At 39.5% G+C, this 19,789-nt stretch overlaps 1 protein-coding gene and 1 pseudogene across 1 annotated transcript in view; one reads left to right on the forward strand and one right to left on the reverse strand.

Annotated features, from left to right (window-relative positions):
* Positions 1 to 19,789, reverse strand: part of Lcorl (ligand dependent nuclear receptor corepressor like) — a 172,200-nt gene that overhangs the window by 143,180 nt on the left and 9,231 nt on the right.
* LOC128108406 (cyclin-dependent kinases regulatory subunit 1-like) lies at positions 14,400 to 19,401 on the forward strand (annotated as a pseudogene).

Here is a 19,789-nt window from a genome sequence, read left to right on the forward strand (position 1 = left end):
GGATACAGATTTAGAACTCTAAGCTGCTTCTCTATCACCATGTCTGCCGGCAGACTACCATGCTTCCCACCATGATGATAATAGACTAAACCTCTGAAACTATAAACATGCCCCAGGGAAATGCTTTCTTCATAAGAGTTGCCATGGTCATGGTGTCTCCTCACAGCAATAGGTCACTGACAAAGACACTTTCCTAATTTTAATACTTTAAATCAGAAATACCTCAGGAAAGCTATTAGTTTCCATTTACCATAAAGTTGGATTCTAGTAGTCAGCATCCAAATCCACCCCATGAAAACCTTACACTGCTTGATATGTAACAAACCCCAAACCAAAACTGTAGCTAAGAGGCATAATAAACAAAGCCTCTCTTTAGAAAAGGTAGCCAGATCTCTAGTCTCAAAAATATAGTCATCTGATATATTCCAAGTAGACCAGAGAAAGAATTTATTTTTTACCATTTTTCCAGAGGACAAAATCAGCCCTGGACAAAAATTTAAATGCCCTCCCCCCATTAAAATCGTACTTTGTATTCTTTTTTTGGCCCTCTAAAAAACTTTTTTTTTCTTTATTGCATTTCAATGAGAGAGAGAGAGAGAGAGAGAGAGAGAGAGAGAATGTGTGTGTGTGTGTGTGTGTGTGTGTGTGTGTGTGTGTGTGTGTGTGTGTGTGTTGTGTGATATTTTTATTGTGTTCTGACAAATAAAGCTTGAGTCAGAGGGCAAGCTAGCCTCTAGCTGACCAAAATTAACCACAGAGGTTTGGAGGACGGTAGACAGGAGACAGGAAGTAGTAAGGCGGAGCTGAGAGAGGCTCTTAGTCCTTTTGGATTGAGGAATGGAAGAGGTAGGAGGTGACTGGTGGCTGCTTCCTGCTTCTCTGATCTTTTCAGGTTCTTCCCCCTTCACCCCCATATCTGACTCCTGATTTTTTATTGATAAAAATTAACTTGAGGCCAGCTCTCATTGGACCAAGAATAACTGCCCGAGACACGGAAACCTAACCTCCACCTCTCATTGGACCAAGAGGTGAGTGACTCTTCTCCCACCCAGAGAGTCCTGCCTCCAACACCCAGGACCTGGGACACAGCCAGTCCCCAGGAATCCCCACCCAACTCTGCCCCAGTTGCCAGCCAGCAGGGAAAACTCCTGCGGGAAGCCTCCCCCAACCACCCTCGCATGGGACGGACCCTGCAATCTACAAATTCCAAGCCCTGCCCCAATACCATTCAGCCTGTGACCCCAGTAATTTCCTGAGACATGGAAACTAAACCGCCAGCTCTCATTGGACCAAGAGCTCTCACTGGACCAAGAGTAACTTCCTGAGACAAAGAATCCGCCAGCCCTCATTGGACCAAGAGTGGCTTTCTGAGACACAGAATCTGCCAGTCTCATTGGACCATGAGAGGCTTCCTGAGACACAGAATCTGTCAGCTCTGACTGGACCAAGAGCCTTGATAAGACTAAGAGCGGCTCCGTGAGATGCAGAACCTCCCAGCTCCAATTAGACCAAGAGCTAAGTTTGGACCCAGAGGGGCCCCCTGAGACACAGACACAACAAGCACTGAGTGGACCAATAGCAACTTGCTCAGACATAGGCACCTCTTGCACCTATTAGAGGAGGAGATGGGCAGATGTCAATGCAAAAATACATACAACAACATAAAGAGCAATATGGCATCACCAGAACCTAGTCATCCTCCAATAGCAAGACCTGAACATCACAATGTAGAAGAAAGCGACCTTAAAAATAGCTTCATGAAGATGAAAAATTTTCAAGAAAAAAATGAAAAATTCTCTTAAAGAAATTGAGAAAAAGACAAATAAAAAACTGGAAGAAATCAATAAAGAAACTGAGGAAAAGACAAACAAAAAATTGGAAGAAATCAATAAACCCCTTAAAGAAAGCCAAGAAAACCATGAAAAAGCAATTAAACAGGTGAGGGAAACAGTTCAAGACCTGAAAAGTGAAATAAAAATAATGAAGAAGACATAAACAGAGGGAATACTGGACATAGAAAATCTGAGTAAACGAACAGGAAACACAGATGCAAGCATAACCAAGAGAATACAAGAGATGGAAGAGAGAATCTCTGGTGTAGAGGACACAACAGAGAAAATAGATTTGTCAGTCAAAGAAAACACCAAAGCCAAAAAAGTCATAACCCAAAATGTCCAGGAAATCTGGGACACCATGAAAAGGCCAAATCTAAGAATAATAGGGATAGAAGAAGAATACCAACTCAAAGGCACAGAAAATACATTCAACAAGATCATAGAAGAAAATGTTCCCAACTTAAAGAAGGAAATACGTATGAAGATACAAGAAGCCTATAGAACACCAAACAGACTAGGCCCCTCCCCCCAAAAAAATTCTCTCGCCACATAATAATTAAACCACTAAACATACAGAATGAAGAAAGAATATTAAGAGCAGTAAATGAAAAAGGCCAAGTGACTTATAAAGGCAGACCCATCAGAATAACACCTGACTTCTCAATGGAGACTTTGAAAGTCAGAAGGACCTATGGATGCCAGCCTAGACTAATATACCAGCAAAACTTTCAATCACCATAGACAGAGTGAACAAGATATTCTAAGACAAAACCAGATTTAAACAATACCTACCCATTAATCCAGCCCTACAGAAAGCACTAGAAGGAAAATTCCAACCTAAGAAGTCAGATACACCTACGAAAACACAGGCAATAGATAACCCCACAGCAGTAAATCCCAAAGAAGATAAGTACATACACACTACCACCAAAAGATAACAGGAATTAGCAATCACTGGTCATTAATATCCCTTAATATCAATGGACTTAATTCACCTATAAAAAGACACAGGCTAACATAATGGCCAACGTAGATGCCCCTCAACTGAAGAATGGATAAAGAAAATATGTTACATATACACAATGGAGTACTACTTAGCAGAGAAAAACAATGACATCATGAGGTTTGCAGGCAAATGGATGGAACTAGAAAATATCATCCTGAGTGAAGTAACCCAGACTCAGAAGGACAAATATAGTATGTACTCACTCATAAGTGGATACTAGATGTAAAGCAAAGTTTAACCAGACTACAACCCACAGCTCCAGGGAGGCTAGCTAGTAAGGAGGACCCTAGGAAAGACGCAAGGATCGCCCAGCGATGGAGAAGTGGATGAGATCTACATGAGCAAACTGGGGGTGAGGGGGAGTAATAGAGGGCAAGAGACGGGGGAAAGAGATCCTAGGAGAGCGGGAGGTTTGAGCTGGAACAGGAACAGAATGGGAGAACAAGAAAGAGATACCATGATAAATGAAGACACCATGGGGGTAGGGAGAAGCAGAGTGCTAGGGAGGTTCCCAGGAATCCACAAAGATGACGCCACCATAGACTACTGGCAATGGTCGAGAGGGTGCCTGCACTGACCTACTCTGGTGATCGGGTGGCTGAATACCCTGTCATCATAGAACCCTCATCCAGTGACTGATGGAAGCAGATGCAGAGATCTACAGCCGGGTCACAGGCGGAGCTCTCGTCCAACTGACGAGAGAGAGGAGGGATTCTATGAACAAGAGATATCAAGACCATGATTGGAAAAAGTACAGAGACAACTAGCCAAACTAGTGGAGACACAGGAACTGTGGACCAATAGCTGAGGAGCCCCCATGGTACTGGACTAGGCCCTCTGGATAAGCAAGACATTTTGAACTGTTTAGGGGGCCCAAAGGCAGTGGGAATGGGACCTATCCTAGTGCATGAGCCGGCTTTTTGGAGCCTAGTGCCTATGTTGGGACACTTTGCACAGCCTTGGTGTAGGGAGGAGGGGCTTGGACCTGCCTCAACTGAATGTACCTGGCTCTGCTGACTCCCCATGGGAGACCTTGCCTTGGAGGAGGTGGGAATGGGGGGTGGGTTGGGGTGTGGGAGGAGAGAAGACAGGAGAATCTGTGGTTAGTATGTAAAATGAATAAAAAAATCTCTTAATAAAAAAGTAACTTGATTAATGCTTCATCTGGCATCCAACTTTTGGGGCATGAATTCATGAGATAGTCACTTGTCCGTGGCTTTATAGCCACCGGCACCCACTAGAGCTGCATGCAGATCTGCATCCACCAAGGTCACCACGAAGTCAGGCTTTTCCTTTTTTTCCCCAACCCCTCTGAGTAAGTCTGGAATTTTCCTGTTGCAGCCTCTCTATAGCAATCTCCACAAACCCCAAATTCCACAGCTCTCTGGGCTCCAAATGCCAGGGGTAGCCCCTCACCACTGGATAGCTGTGCCTTCAGGCAGCTCTGTGCTCTTACTTCCTCCTGCCATCACACACACTGCTTTCGCATGTTCCCCTTTCAGATGGCTGGCTCTTTAGCTCCTTTTCCCTGTGGGTTGTGGGCTTCCCTGGACCCTCTCCTCAGGCTGCTGCCATAGTAGGGTAGCTGCCTCAACACCCACTTGGGCAACTACCACATACTTTCAGCTCACAACTATGCATGATCAGTGACAGCTGTCCTCAGCCAGGTTTGGCACTGCCTATGTTCTCCACCCAGATGTGCTATGCAGCAACAGCCAGGCTTACACTTACTTTACTGTCATCGTCAGCCGACTTGGTGAGACAACTTGGAATTCTTAAAAGGGTGATATAGAAATGATATAATAAAAGGGTATATTATTGAATCTACTTTTAAACCAAAAAAGCAACTACTAGTCTTAAATATTTTACATTGGTATCATTTTTGTATATTGATACAAAGTTAAGGTTATTTTTGTTAGAACATACTATACATACTTTTCTACTCTTGTTCAAGGTATTGTACCCATACAGTTCATTTAATATTTATAGTTCCTGAAAGTTATTATTACAAACTAAGATAATAAGAAATGCAGGTTAATAGTTAGTCACCTATTACAATCAAGCTTGTATTCATGTTAGGTATGTTTTCAAGGTCAAACAGATAAATTTTAGATAGATGGCCTTCAAACACTTCAGAGATCTACAGAATATGGCATTTAAGATGTTTTATTTATTTATTTATTTATTTATTATGTATACAATGTTCTGCCTGTATGTATGTCTGTAGGCCAGAAGAGGGCACTATAGATGGTTGTGAGTCACCATGTGGTTGCTGGGAATTGAACTCAGGTCCTCTGGAAGAGCAGCCAGTGCTCTTAACCTCTGAGCCATCTCTCCAGCCCTAAGATGTTTTAATAACAAAGTTTTTTTTTTTTTTTTTTATGACGAGACATGTTTCATCCTGGCAGCACCAATCTACTTCAGAGAAGATGATGGGCATCGAAGAAACTCCATAAGGAGTTTACTTTCTTTGTGGCAAAAGCTATCCAATGGGTAAGAAAGTGTTCTTGCCTCAACTGTTGACAATATACTGTCCAAATTGAACAAGCAGGACACAAAAATAAGTGACTGCTGAACTTTGCCAAGACAAGGCAACACAGTCCTTCAAAAATCCTGCTTCTCAAAAAAGTCTGTCATATAGTCTAGGCCTGTAGGCCAGGGATGGATGCCCCTACGTTGCAGAGAAACCTTGTGTGACTATCCAGGCAGCTAGCTGTTTCTGTCATTTCTTAGTTTTGGAAGTTGTTTGCTCTGCATTTCCTGTCTACTCAAGTAATATTATATCCTTCTCAGGTCTCTGATGGAGTTTAAGACTAGATAGTTATAGTTTTCCTTGTTACCAAATTCAAAAAGGAAACTCACAAAAGAGGTATAAAATGTGTAAGTTGAGAGGCATAAAAGATCGTTTTAGATTGGTAATACAAGTTAGGATAGAAAGTAAATTAGGTCCAACACGTTGGACTCACCAAGATGGGACATATAGATAATGGAATATTTTCTCTGAATCTGTCAAATGCAAATGGGCTGGACATAGTGAATGTAATTCTTACCTGATATATATTTGTATATAGTTATTGTACTTACTGCACATACTTTTACTATGTTAGTTAAAATCTTCACTTTTTGTTTGTTTGTTTGTTTGTTTTTGTTTGTTTCTTTGTTTTTGGTTTTTCAAGACAGGGTTTCTCTGTGTAGCTTTGCCCCTTTCCTGGAACTCGCTTTGAAGACCAGGCTGGCCTCGAACTCAGAGATCTGCCTGCCTCTGCCTCCTGAGTGCTGGGATTAAAGGCATGTTCCACCACCGGCAGGCAAAACCTTCGCTTTTTATGAAGAGAAAAAGGGGGAAATGTGTGATATTTTGAATGTGTTCTGACAAATACAGCTTGCTTGGAGTTAGAGGGCGGAGCTAGCCACTAGCTGACTAAAATTAACTATAGAGGTTTAGAGGACTGTAGACAGGAGACAAAAAGTAGTAAGGCAGAGCTAAGAGAGGCTCTCGGCCATTTTGGACAGAGGAATGGAAGAGGTAGGAGGCAACTGGTAGCTGCTACCTGCTTCTCTGATCTTTCAGGTTCTTTCCCCAATATCTGACTCCCCATTTTTTTATTGAGAAAGATTAATTAGACTAATGCTTCATGAATGTGAGTGTGTGTGTGTGTGTGTGTGTGTGTGTGTGTGTGTGTGTGCGCGCACAGACGCCATTGTTTAGCATTTGGAGGTAAGAGGACAAATTACTGGAGTTGTCTCTCCACCTCCACTTTGTAGGTCCCAGGGATCAAACTCAGGTCATCAACTTTTTGGCAGCAGGTGCCATTACCTACTTAAGCCACCTCAATGGTCCCCTCTAATAAGCTTTCTACCCAATCTCTCCTCACTTTTGCTCTCACACTGAGACATAGCTGAATTTATAATTACAGAAGTTAAGCATATGAGGGGATAGATAGTGAGAAAAAAGGAGTACTGTATAGCTAAGGTAGAGCAGAGGTAAACTTAATGATGACAAGTAATTATGCTGTAATTGTCGGCAAGAACTCGTGATTTCTATATTCCCTACTCTGTTTATCACAATGTCAATGACTCAAGTCGACCATATCACCTCACTCCAAAGAAATGACACAATAGTTTTCCCCTGTAAATTTACTATTTACATAGCCGGGCAGTGGTGGCGCACGCCTTTAATCCCAGCACTCGGGAGGCAGAGCCAGGCGGATCTCTGTGAGTTCGAGGCCAGCCTGGGCTACCAAGTGAGTTCCAGGAAAGGCGCAAAGCTACACAGAGAAACCCTGTCTCGAAAAACCAAAAAAAAAAAAAAAAAAAAAAAAATTTACTATTTACTGATACATAAATTCTAAGTTGCTAGATTCAACTCTATGTTTCAAAACTGTATTAAATTTATGCTATTATTCTAATTTGTGTAGTCAATCTATTGACTTGACCTACAAAATAAACATACAGATATAGTCTTTTCCTAAGGTCACAATTACCTAATTAAGTGAGTCTTCAGTTAGTACTGAGGAAGGAAATTCATTTAAGTACTTCTTTACTTCCATAGTGGTAAATCATGCACCATGCTCAATATACATAAAAACTGTATACTCATACAAAACTTTAATCTTCATTAGATTTTACTATTAATCAGTGACTTCTGTATTTAAATAAAAGACACCTTAAAAAAGCAAAAATACAGAACAGAAAGGACAGTATAGCTAGGATGAAAGGTGTATTAGTTACTATTCTGTTGATGTGATAAAATACTGTTAGGATTTTTGAAGAGATCATTCAAATAGTAAGTAGCATAGACTACAGTGAAAAAGAAGTTGTCAGGTAATCAGGAAGCTATGGGGATGATATTTCAAGGGAAGGGATGTAGAACATACTGGTATAAAGAGATAGAAGGAAATAATGAGATGGGGGAGATAAATAGGGAGTGGGATGAGAGGGCAAGACAGAGGAGGGAACATGGGGAAGAATAACACTAAAAAGACATCTCAAAAAAAAGTCATAGGGAAATCTATTGTAGCAAAGTGTGTGTGAGTGCACGCGCGCATGCGCATACACACATACACACACACACACACACACACACACACACACACACACACACACACACAGAATTTAAGTTACCCTAAAACCCCAAAATGGGACAGCAATGCTCATACTAGACACCACAAATAAAAAGCCCAGTGCTATGAATGGGTTACTTCTTTTGGAGTTGTTGGCAAGAAAAGTCCTATAGAACCCAAACATTACAGGCAACTGCCAATGCTATTAGTTGCTTTCTAGAACTTGATGGTAAGACTATATTGCTGAAGACACTACATATTTCATGCTTCAAATACAGAGAAATCAAGGTGGCACTCACCTGGAATATTCAGCCCTACTGGCTAGCTTTCATATTGCTGGAAGGTGATATGCATGCTCCTAAAGGAGAAAAGTAATCACCAATCTTACATAGCCATGAATCCTTTGAGTTACAACAATGACTACCCTGGCAAGATATATGTCCATTGGTACAGTAGTGGCACAAATATCATTAGTGTAACCAATCACTTTCTGATTGGGCTTAAGTCCCATTCTCCAAGTGGAAAACCATACCTGAACAAGCAGTAATTAGAACCTGTGGTTACACATGTTATAGATTAGATTGAAGGGAGGGAAGAATCAACTATACTTACTTAGCACATCTTTTCAGTAAGTTTTGAAATAAGAGGTAATGATAGCTTAACAATGAGCATTTACAGCAAATGATCAACCACACTTTTAATGACAAAGAAAGTCTTTGTACCTGTTTAAATATGCTTTATAGCCTTACAACACCTGCAGTGGGTTTACAGTTTAGTGGGGAAGAGAAGAAAAAAAAAAAAAAAGATCAGTAACAGTAGAATGTCTGAGATAGAAGGACCTGGACAGATGTAATGCAGACACTAAGAGACCATGGATGCCAGCCTAGACTAATATACCAGCAAAACTTTCAATCATCATAGACGGAGTGAACAAGACATTCCAAGACAAAGCCAGATTTAAACAATACTTATCTACAAACCCAGCCCTACAGAAAGCACTAGAAGGAAAATTCCAACCAAAGGAAGTCAGATACACCCTCGAAAACACAGGCAATAGATAAAGCCACAGCAGTAAACCCCAAAGAAGATAAGTACACACACACTACCACCAAAAAATAACAGGAATGAACAATCACTGGTCATTAATATCCCTTAATATCAATGGACTTAATTCACCTATAAAAAGACACAGGCTTACAGAATGGATACAAAAGCAGGACCCATCTTTCTGCTGCATACAAGAAACACACCTCAAATTCAAAGATAGACACTACCTAGAAATAAAAGGCTGGGAAAAGACTTTCCAATCAAATGGTCTTAAGAAGCAAGTGGGTGTAGCCATCCTAATATCAAGCAAAATAGACTTCAAACTAAAATCAATCAAAAGAGATCAAGAAGGGCATTACATACTCACCACAGGAAAGATCCACCAAGATGAAGTTTCAATTCTGAACATTTATGCCCCAAACACAAGGGCACCCACATATGTAAAAGAAACATTACTAAAGCTTAAACCACATATAAAACCCCACACATTAATAGTGGGAGACTTCAACACCCCACTTTCACCACTGGACAGATCTCCCAAATCAAAACTTAACAGAGAAATAAAGGACTTAACTGATGTTATGACTGAAATGGACTTAATCGATATCTACAGAACATTCCATCCTAACAAAAAAGAATATACCTTCTCAGCACCCCATGGAACCTTCTCTAACATCGACCACATACTTGGCCACAAAGCAAATCTCAACAGATACAAAACAATTGGAATAACCTCCTGCGTTCTATCAGACCACCATGATTTAAAGTTAGATTTCAACAACAACAAAAACTACACAAAACCTACAATCTCATGGAAACTGAATAATGCCCAACTGAATCACCAAGGGGTTAAGGAAGAAATAAAGAAATTAAAGACTTCCTAGAGATTAACGAAAATGAAGACATCACATACCCAAACTTATGGGACACTATGAAAGCAGTGCTAAGAGGGAAATTCATAGCACTAAATACCCACATAAAGAAGCTGGAGAAATCTCACACTAGTGACTTAACAGCACACCTGAAAGCTCTAGAACAAGAAGAAGCAAACTCACCCAGGAAGAATAGACACCAGGAAATTATCAAATTGAGAGCTGAAATCAATAAAATAGAAACAAAGAGAACAATACAAAAAATTAATGAAATAAAGAGTTGTTTCTTTGAGAAAATCAACAAGATAGACAAGCCCTTATCCAAAACTAACCAAAAGACAGAGAGAGCATCCAAATTAACAAAATCAGAAATGAAAAGGGGGACATAACAACAGACAATGAGGAAATCCAGAGAATCATCAGGTCATACTTCAAAAAACTCTACTCCACAAAACTGGAAAATCTAAAAGAAATGGATAATTTTCTGGATAGGTACCACATACCTAAGTTAAATCAAGACCAGATAAACTATTTAAATAGTCCAATAACCCCTAAGGAAATAGAATCAGTCATTAAAAGTCTCCTAACCAAAATAAGCCCAGGACCAGACGGTTTCAGCGCAGAATTCTACCAGATCTTCAATGAAGAGTTAATACCAATACTCTTTAAATTGTTCCACACAATAGAAACAGAAGGACCATTACCAAACTCCTTCTATGAGGCTACAATTACCCTGATTCCTAAACCAAACAAGTATGCAACAAAGAAAGAGAACTACAGACTGATCTCCCTCATGAACATTGATGCAAAAATACTCAATAAAATACTGGCAAACAGACTCCAAGAACACATCAAAACAACTATCCACCATGATCAAGTAGGCTTCATTCCAGGGATGCAAGGGTGGTTCAACATACGAAAGTCCGTCAATGTAATACACCATATAAACAAACTCAAAGAAAAAAAACCACATGATCATCTCACTAGATGCAGAAAAGGCATCTGACAAAATCCAACACCCCTTCATGATAAAGGTCTTGGAGAGATCAGGAATACAGGGAACATACCTAAACATAATAAAAGCAATTTACAGCAAGCCAACAGCCAACATCAAATTAAATGGAGAGAAACTCAAAGCAATTCCACTAAAATCAGGAACGAGCAAGGCTGTCCGCTCTCCCCATACTTATTCAATATAGTACTTGAAGTTCTAGCCAGAGCAATAAGACAACATAAGGAGATTAAGGGGATACAAATGGGAAAGGAAGAAGTCAAGCTTTCCCTATTTGCAGATGACATGATAGTATACTTGAGTGACCCCAAAGATTCAACCAAGGAACTGATATAACTTATAAACACCTTCAGCAACATAGCAGGATACAAGATCAACTCAAAAAAATCAGTAGCACTCCTATATACAATTGACAAACAGGCTGAGAAGGAAATCAGAGATACATCACCCTTTACAATAGCCACAAATGATATAAAATACCTTGGGGTAACACTAACCAAGCAAGTGAAGGACCTACATGACAAGAACTTTAAGTCCCTGAAAAAAGAAATTGAAGAAGATGTCAGAAAATGGAAAGATCTCCCATGCTCATGGATAGGCAGGATTAACATAGTAAAAATGGCAATCTTACCAAAAGCAATCTACAGATTCAATGCAATCCCCATCAAAATACCAACACAATTCTTCACAGACCTGGAAAGAATAATACTCAACTTCATATGGAAAAACAAAAAACCCAGGATAGCCAAAAGAATCCTGTACAATAAAACAACCTCTGGAGGCATCACGATCCCTGACCTCAAGCTCTACTATAGAGCTACAGTAATAAAAACAGCTTGGTACTGGCATAAAAACCGACATGTGGACCAATGGAATCGAATTGAAGACCCTGACATTAATCCGCACATCTATGAACATATAATTTTTGTCAAAGAAGCCAAAACTGTACAATGGAAAAAAGAAAGCATCTTCAACAAATGGTGCTGGCATAACTGGATATCAACATGTAGAAGGCTGCAAATAGATCCACATCTGTCACCGTGCACAAAACATAAGTCCAAGTGGATCAAAGACCTCAACATAAATCCAGTTACTCTGAACCTGATAAAAGAGAAAGTAGGAAGTAGTCTTGAACGCATTGGCATAGGAGATCACTTCCTAAATAGAACACCAGTAGCACAGACACTGAGAGAAATAATCAATGGGACCTCTTGAAACTGAGAAGCTTTTGTAGAGCAAAGGATACGGTCAACAAGGCAAAGCGACAGCCTACAGAATGGGAAAAGATCTTCACCAACCCCACATCTGACAGAGGACTGATATCCAGAATATATAAAGAACTCAAGAAATTAGACATCAAAATGCCCTAAAGTCCAATTAAGGAATGGCTATAGAACTAAACAGATAATTCTCAACAGAGGAAACTCAAATGGCTCAAAGACATTTAAGGAATTGCTCAACATCCCTATTCATTAGGGAAATACAAATCAAAACAACTCTCAGATACCACCTTACACCCCTCAGAAGGGCTAAGATCAAAAACACTGGAGACAGCTTATGCTGGAGAGGATGTGGAGCTAGGGGAACTCTCCTCCACTGCTGGTGGGAATGCAAGCTTGTACAACCACTTTGGAAATCAATATCTCCCCCAAGACCCATCTATACCACTCTTGGTATATATATCCAAGGATATATCCAAGGATATATCCAAGGAATGCTCAATCATACCACAAGGGCACTTGCTCAGCTATGTTCATATCAGCATTGTTTGTAATAGCCAGAACATGGAAACAACCTAGATGCCCTTCAACTGAAGAATGGATAAATAAAATGTGGTACATATACACAATGGAATACTACTCAGCAGAGAAAAACAATGACATCATGAGGTTTGCAGGCAAATGGATGGATCTAGAAAAAATCATCCTGAATGAGGTAACCCAGACTCAGAAAGACAAACATGGTATGTACTCACTCATAGGAGGATACTAGATGTAAAACAAAGATGACTAGACTACTACTCACAACTCCACGAGGCTACCTAGAAAACAGGACCCCAAGAAAGACACAGGGGTCACTCAATGACAGAGAAATGGATGAGATCTACATGAACAACCGGGACATGAGTGGGGGTAATGAAGGGCAAGGTTCGAGGGAAAGAGAGCTTGGGGGAGCGGGAGATCCCAGCTGGATCAACAACAGAGAGGGAGAACAAGGAATAGGAGACCATGATAAATGAAGAACACATGGGAATAGGAAGAAGCAAAGTGCTAGAGAGAAATCCACAGAAATCCACAAAGATACCTCCACAATAGACTACTGGCAATGGTCGAGAGACAGCCCAAACTGACCTACTCTGGTGATAGGATGGCCAAACACCCTAATTGTCGTGCTAGAAACCTCATCCAATGACTGAGGGAACCGGATGCAGAGATCCATGGCCAGGCCCCAAGTGGAGCTCCAGGAGTCCAATTGGCAAGAAAGAGGAGGGTTTGTATGAGTGAGAACTGTTGAGACCAAGATTGGAAAAAGCACAGGGACAAATAGCCAAACGAATGGAAACATATGAACTATGAACCAATAGCTGAGTAGCCCCCCAACTGGATCAGGCCCTCTGGAAAAGTGAGACAGTTGATTAGCTTGATCTGTTTTGGGAAGCATCCAGGCAGTAGGACCGGGACCTGTCCTCAGTGCATGAGCTGGCTGTTTGGAACCTGGGGCTTATACAGGGATACTTGGCTCAGCCTGGGAGGAGGGGACTGGACCTGCCTGGACTGAATCTACCAGGTTGAACTCAATGCCCAGGGGAGTCTTTGCCCTGGAGGAGATGGGAATGAGGGGTGGGCTGGGGGAAAGTAGGGGGGGGCGGAAGGGGGAGAACAAGGGAATCCGTGGCTCATATGTAAAATTAAATTAAATTATAAAATAAAAAAAAAGAATGTCTGAGATAAGCAAGAATACAAGGGCTAAACACTAAGAGAAAAGGGAAAGTATGGTAGAACATATACAGCCATTATCATTTGACATGGGAGAATCGTTAATAAGGGACATGGCATTTAAAACAATGATCATAATTTAAGAGAAGTAACAGCCCAATATCAACCAAGAATAGTTAACATTTAAGAAAAGCCAGCTTTCCAGACAAAAGAAATTAAAAACCCAGCATGGGAGCTTGTCTTAGTTTTCTATTGCTGTGATAAGACACCCTGACCAAGGCACGTTATAGAGATTTTTTTTGGGGGGGGGAGGGGGCCTTGTAGTTTCAGATACACACACACACACACACAAACCTGGTAGGAAACAAGCAATGCACAGTTACTACATAGCATGAGTGTTTATGACAGAAGAACAAATAGTATTAATATAAACAGAAGAATACAAATTACCAAACCTGGAGAGACTAATAAGAATCCAAGAAGAAGTGAAATCTAGTCCATTACAATGAAAGCCTTATTTTAAAAGTATATACTGGAAGAAAGCCAAATATTCCTGAAAAGAAAGATAATGAACACTTCAAGTATTATGAAATATTTACATATTATAAAATTATGGAGCACTGAAAATGAATACTTATCTACATGTAAGCATTAATAATAAATCACACAGAGATCCACCTGCCTCTGCCTCCTGATTGCTGGGATTAAAGGTGGATCTCTGTGAGCTCAAGGCTAGTCTGGTCTACAGAGTGAGTTCCAGGACAGTCAGAGCTGTTACACAGAGAAACCCTGTTTCAAAAAACCCAAACAAAAAACAAAAACAAAAAAAAAAAAAAGAAAGAATAAATCACACAAACAAAACTGAGCTAACACAAAAGAATATATATTATATACTTCAATTTAAACAAAGTGTCCCAAACTGGGTAAAATTAATCTATTGTGTTACAAAATCAGCATACTGTATGCATTTGAAGAGGGGAATAAAAAGCTGTGAATGAGAGGGGCTATGAGAGGACTTCTAGAGGTTTTATTGTAGTACTTCAGGGAATATGTTCACTTTCCTCACTGAGAAATATATTCATGATCTCATGCTTTTCTTTATGTAGCTGTATCTTTAAAAGGTTTACAAAAGGAGTTGTCTGGAGGCCAGTGGCGGCGCGGGGCTGAGCGTCCTCAGGCAGAGCAGTCATGTCACACAAACGAATTTACTATTCGGACAAATATGACGAGGAGTAGTTCAAGAACTGGCATGTCATGTTGCCCAAGGACATAGCCAAGCTGGTCCCTAAAACCCATTTGATGTCTGAATCTGAATGGAGAAGTCTTGGTGTTCAGCAGTCAGGGATGGATCCATTATATGATCCATGAACCAGAACCTCACATCTTAGAGTTCCAGCGGCCATTACCCAAGAAGCCAAAGAAATGAAGCTGGCAAACCACTTTTGAGCCTCAAGCTTTACACAGCTGTCCTTACTTCCTACCATCTTCCTGATAGCATGATTATGTTGCTTTCTTATTTCTCACTTTGATATTTAAAGGATGTTCAATACACTGTTTGAATGTGCTGGTACCTGCTTTGCTTCTTGAGTGGAGCCACCAATGCCACAGCCCTGTCAGATGAGTGTGACCTCAAAGCCCGACTGTGCTCTGTATCCAGCAGGCCATATTTGCCATCTCTCAAAAGCATGTGAAAATCAGATCATGGCTGTTACAGGGATGGTGTGAATTTGCTGTTGTGGTTTTTACTGTTGGATAAAGTATTTATGGTGACTTAAGGGTTTATGTTTCAATGTATTGGAAACTTTCCATTTTATCTGACAAATTTCTTCCATGTTACAAACCTTGATTAAAGGAAGTTTTTATAATCTTAAAAAAAAAGGTTTACAAAAGTAGCAATGGAACAGCTACTGAGAAAACAAAGTCTAGAGGCAGTGTTTAAGGATCTGAAAAGGGTTCAAGTTACTTGAAAATTATAGTACTGACACTACTCAAGATGACTATAGGATTTAGAAGGCTTAATATTGTAAAGCACATACTACCTAACATAAGTCTTAATGGGTGGTCAATAGTGTCAGATGCTATGGCCACTATACCACTATCACTGTATTACTAATGCAACTGTTTAAGGAGCTCAGTGTAGAATGACAAGAAAAAGGAGTAAAGCATTGTAAGGGAGGTTAGTTAAGGCTGGGCTTTCTAAGCCCTATTATAAATTTAGCCTTTATCTAAAAGTGAATGATGAAAACAGTGAAGACTTTTACACAGATGGTTGTGCAGTACCCAAATGGTCAGCCCCGAAAACTTGCATACAAGTAACATTATATGGACTGAGCAGGTTGTATTTATGAATGTTGTGCATGTATGTCTATACACATACACACATATACAGGCATATAGATACATAAATGCATGAAATTAATAATTAATGAAAAAAAGCCATGAATTTGAATGACAGCAAAGACGGGCGCTGTAGTGTCACCTGTGCAAGAATCTCAAAAATAAATTTATTAGATTCTTGCACAGGCTACACTACAGAGGAGAGGTTTGTTGGTGCAACCTGAATTGATTTTGTTCAGTCTGATAAACTGGTATGAATTGTCTCCTAGGTGTGTAGAACTGTGTATACATCATTGCTTCTATTTCCCAGAAATAACTTTTGCCTGTGAATGTTGTATGTCATTGTATAAGTGAATATGAGTAAGTCATTTTAGTTTCATTTACTACTTATGGATTATAGAAAAGTGCAAAGTTTTTTTTTTTTTTTTTTGGTTTTTTCGAGACGGGGTTTCTCTGTGTAGCTTTGCGCCTTTCCTGGAACTCACTTGGTAGCCCAGGCTGGTCTCGAATTCACAGAGATCCGCCTGCCTCTGCCTCCCGAGTGCTGGAATTAAAGGCGTGCGCCACCACCGCCCAGCGAAAAGTGCAAAGTTTTTGAAAGCTAACTTTAAAGTCGATTTTCATTTTCATGTGTCTATGGGGAGACTGGGGGTGTGAGTGCATGTGTGTAGATATCCGCATAGAGCAAAATACTTTCAAGACTGTTTTCAGAATGGAATTCTGTATTTTAGAACATTTAGTACTTATTTATCTTTCTTAAATACAATTTTGCTAGGAAGGGAAAGAGAAAATATCTTTCCTGTTTGAAGTTTCAAAATTTGTTAATGAAGATTATCAAGTGTTTATGTTTTCCAATGTTATATGAGATAAAACTACTCTCATTGGAACATTAATAAAATAAATTATTCAATTTTCTTTATAAAAATGTAGTTATGAAAACTTCCATTAAAATTAGGAAATTATGTATCAATCCCTACCAATGCAAAAAAAAAATACACAGCACACCAACAATGACAAATTTTGACTAATGTTCTTCCTATTGATACTTCTAGGACTCTTCTCAACAACCAATATTAAAGCATATGCTTATGTGGGTTTATAGATACCCACACTTCTGTATTTGTCTTATCCATACTTAATTAATGAGTTCACAAAATTTCCAACTCAACATTACAGATAGCATTCTAGTATTCCAGCATTCCCACATTCTTATACAACAAAAAACAACAACAAAAACCAACCACCTGGCTCCAACTATTTTAATATTTATTTACTCAATCAGCCTCCTTATATGAAATCAACCTCTCATGACTCTCTTCCTAGCATGGACAGTCTTCCCACCTATCTTAGTATTACTATTCTCACTCCCACTTCTTCAAGTATATAATCTCATCTGTTAGTATCTATTCCTCAGACCTGGTACCCTTTTTACAAGCATAACCTCCATATCTGCTCTTGCCTGACAGCCCATAAAACATTTCCACTAAAATGCCAGCTTACCTCCTACATTCCAACTCTAATACTTGTACTTAAAGACACATTTATGATCACTGATCTCAGTGTGACACAGCTGAAATCTTGCACTCAGACATTTCCTTTACATGGACTTTTCCTTACCCCCCCTAAGACTCAACATATACAACACCAAGCTGTACTTCTAACACAGATGTCCTCCTACTCTCCTGCTACCTACTAGGTTCCCAAGCTCAGAGAGAGAAGGCTAAATCCTACTCCAAGCCTATGTCCTCCTCTTCTTACCTTGCTGAGGTCTAAACATTTCTTTCTAAGATCAAAAGACCCTCTGCTTTGTTAGGCCACCCTCTTCCAGAGTACCATACTTCTACATAGGCTCTAATATCCTGCAATAGCATGCTCACTAGTACAGAAATTCATCAACTCAGGAGGCTAATTTCTTTGTCCCATCAAGCTCTGACATCCTATTTATAACTCTTATAGGACATAGCTATGGCAATACATGTCACCCAGTGTGAACACCTACTCTTGGTTGGTCTTGTCTGATAGTTCTAGTTCTGAATATTCAGAAGAAAAAGAGAAAGTAGACACAGAATACCTGATGACATTTTTCAAAAAATAATCACCAGTGACTAAGCTATATAAGCACCTACAACCAAAGCTAATGAAAACAGTAATTTACTTTTCAAAGTATAGTTATCTTTCAATATCCTTAGAGGACTGGTTTTAAGACCCAGTTAGTTTATTATTTAGGAAAAAACAAAAATGGTACAATTTCCCCCAAATATTATGTTTGAATCCATAGATACAGAACACATAATTAGACGTGGAGGGCCAAGCGACCCTGCTTCTACCATTTAACTACTGGAGCTGGAGAGGTGGCTCAGTGGTTAAAAGCACATACTGCTCTTCCATGGGACCTAAATTCAGTTCCTAGCACAGACATCAAGTAGCTTACAACCATCAATAACTCCGGCTCCAAAGGATATATGACTTTCTTTTCTGGCTTCTGTGGGCACCTGCACTCATCAGGACATAATTAAAAGGTAAAAATAATCTTAAAAATAAAAGAAACATTGTTCTATTCTTTTACACTAATTCCTTCTAAATTTAAAAGTTCAATTGAAAGTTAAAATATAGAATGAAAACACCTCTTTTCCAGCCAAATGTGCATTTTTAAAGTATCTTAAATTGTCCTAGCTAAAACTAATTAGTAATACATAAAGAAAAACAAAGTGTATTTGTCTATTAAGAATTTTAACAACAAGGTTGTTCAGAATACTAGAACTAAAAAAATTTAAATATCCAGAATATGTAAGTTTGTTTCCTATACAGTAAGAGTTGTATTGTTTCTGGTATACTTATCCACAGATACAATCTTTCAAAAAAATCCTAAAAACCTGAGTGTTACAGGTTTCACAACCTTTCTCCTTCTTCCTGGTTTCTACCAGAAAGGATGCTTCAATAATATGATTTGAACTTCTCTACATCCATAGAAAAGGGACATGGCTTCTCTGATAAGTGATTTTAGGAGTCACTGAGCAAAGTCCAGTTCTGCCTCTCTTGCCTTGGGAGCAAGCCATCCAGAGAAATGAAGCCTGAAGAGATGGGGTATGCAATGTTCCTCTAAAGCACCTGACAGCCCTTTGACTCTACTCTAACCTGGCCTTTAGTCACAGTAGAAATGATGTTTGGCTTCCATTTTTCACCTTGTTTTAGTTTTCAAATTGTTGAAAGTTCACGCAGAAAAGGGGGGGGGGGTTGCCACCTGAGAGTACTTTGGATAGCCAATGTTTTCATTAGTATATTGTAGACTGCTCATTTTCCCAGTTTTGACTTAAAACAGCTGGTTCAATTGAGTTTCTTAAAAACTATTATAAATTTTAAAAAACACACAAAAATAAAACCCTGAAACCACCAATCAATGTTCAAAATGAAAATTAACTGACTTATTTGACCATGCTTATTATTACCTATTAACAAAAATTTTCAAAGGCTCACATTTCTTCTCAGTCTCGATCATAATTTATACTTGCATTTCTGTTCCATGTCCACCCTATACTCAATGATCCCATGCTAAATACTTTCAGGATATGTTGTTATTTGTGTGTTTGCTTACACTATCCCTCTCAGACTGTTTCCTAAGTCAGTTTATATAGCATCTTTGAAACTCCAGAATCAGCAAACTATGGCTTGCAAGCTAAATTC

The sequence above is a fragment of the Peromyscus californicus genome, unplaced genomic scaffold (assembly GCF_007827085.1).
Source record: "Peromyscus californicus insignis strain IS unplaced genomic scaffold, ASM782708v3 Scaffold_13__1_contigs__length_99412109, whole genome shotgun sequence".
Classification (NCBI taxonomy): domain Eukaryota; kingdom Metazoa; phylum Chordata; class Mammalia; order Rodentia; family Cricetidae; genus Peromyscus; species Peromyscus californicus.